This window comes from Eurytemora carolleeae, unplaced genomic scaffold, assembly GCF_000591075.1.
Source record: "Eurytemora carolleeae unplaced genomic scaffold, Eaff_2.0 scaffold212, whole genome shotgun sequence".
Taxonomy (NCBI): Eukaryota; Metazoa; Arthropoda; class Copepoda; order Calanoida; family Temoridae; genus Eurytemora; species Eurytemora carolleeae.
Genome location: NW_019396107.1, coordinates 65,568 through 67,308, shown reverse-complemented (window position 1 = coordinate 67,308; position 1,741 = coordinate 65,568). Strand labels below are relative to the sequence as shown.

Here is a 1,741-nt window from a genome sequence, read left to right as displayed (position 1 = left end):
TTAACTCCTCTCTTTGTAAAGCTATTTTAAATTTCTAATATGCAACCGGACAAATATGCTTTTCTTACTAATCAAAGAAGCTAAGAGGTGACAAAGTCTAACCAGTAATGTCTTTTGCATGTTTTGAGTCGTGCACCTTTTTTGATATGATACACACTTGTCCTTGGATAAATCAAAGACGACCTTTAAGTCTTCTCTTAACTGTCATGTTTTTTGGATCACCCTGTACACATCTTTTAGTTTAGAGTTTCAAGATCTAGAACTATTCAAGAAATAAGAGGGAGTAAGGGTAATCCACAGGGGAGAGAGGAACCAGGAAAGAGAAGGGTACTCAGATAGAGATAAACACAATATACATATATTCAGATAGAGATAAACACAATATACATATATTCAGATAGAGATAAACACAATATACATATACTCAGATAGAGAGATAAACACAATATACATATATTCAGATAGAGATAAACACAATATACATATACTCAGATAGAGAGATAAACACAATATACATAAACTCAGATAGAGATAAACACATAGCTTAGGTGTGAAGAGAAATAAAATTCTTCCTTCACCCACTTCACTTTACGGCTTTATAGATTCACAGTTAAAACTAAACTGATAAATTTGATGACATGCAAATTTTAAGTTTTCTTTTTGTTTCCTATTTTCCCTCATCTCCCTTCCTACTTGCCTCTCCTACCTTTTCTCTACCTTCCCCCCCCTTCATTCTCCCAAGTCCTTTGTTCCTTCAATCTACTTGTCAATCTTATAATAAATGTTAAAATGTATCCCAGGCCCCAAAAGATCGTAAATAAAAAGAACTAAACAGGACAATATAAACCTGACACAAAAACAGGTTTCAAGCTTTAAGGATCACTATTTTTTCCTCTCTAAATGATTCAGCTAAAAAATTTCAATTATATATTTCTAATTAACTAAAATTTCAATATTTATAAAGAAGTCCAATAATGTACATTTATACTGAAGAACTAAGGGGTGGTGTTATAGTAAAAATAACTAAATTTGCTAGTTTCCACCCCTTGATCCTAGACTAGACGTTTATATGCGTGTGATGCAAATACAAGATGTTAGGTTGGAAACTTTACTCAGAACTTGGTTAACAAGAGTCTGGTTAACAAGAGTCAAGTTAACAGGTATATGGTTAACCAAAGAGTATCCAAAGACTCTTGCTGACTCATGAGTGTGGTTAACCAAGGAGTCTGGTTAACCAAAGAGTCTAGTTAACCAAAGAGTCTGGTTAAACCAAAGAGTCTGATTAACCCAAAGAGTCTGGTCAACCAAAGAGTCTGGTCAACAAAAGAGTCTGGTTAACCAAAGAGTCTGGTTAACGTCTGGTTAACCAAAGAGTTTTTTTAACCAAAAAGTCTGGTTAACCAAAAAATCTGATTAAGCAAGAGTTTTGTTAACTAAGAGTCTGGTTAACTAATAGTCTGATTAACCAAAGAGTTTTGTTCACCAAAAAGACTGATTACCTTAGGAAATTGATTGATTTCTAAGGGTCTTACAGGGAGCAGAATATTCTAGTCTGCACTATTATTTTTGTCATCCCCCGCAAACTTCGGTTAACAGTAAGAAAACTAAGATTAAGATAACAGAACCTAACATTTTATTTAGCTGGAAGCAACTCTATGATTAAATAACTGTGATATTTCTATATATGAGAGAGAACTCTCTTCCAGGGTTTGTAGGAAGGGGGGGGGGCAGATATTTAAAG

At 33.9% G+C, this 1,741-nt stretch overlaps 1 protein-coding gene across 3 annotated transcripts in view; it reads right to left on the bottom strand.

The window, feature by feature from the left end:
• Positions 1-913: 913 nt before the first annotated feature.
• The window catches only part of LOC111695140 (transducin-like enhancer protein 4), a 14,615-nt gene continuing 13,787 nt past the window's right edge, over positions 914-1,741 (bottom strand). The window contains exons 13-14 of one of the 3 annotated variants that reach the window (XR_002763794.1): positions 1,500-1,678; positions 914-1,134 (exon numbers count right to left, since the gene is read on the bottom strand). The gene's annotated coding sequence lies outside the window, so the exon portion shown is untranslated. The remainder of the gene's footprint in view (positions 1,135-1,499; positions 1,679-1,741) is intronic. The other 2 variants (XR_002763795.1, XR_002763796.1) reach the window with 2 other exon arrangements.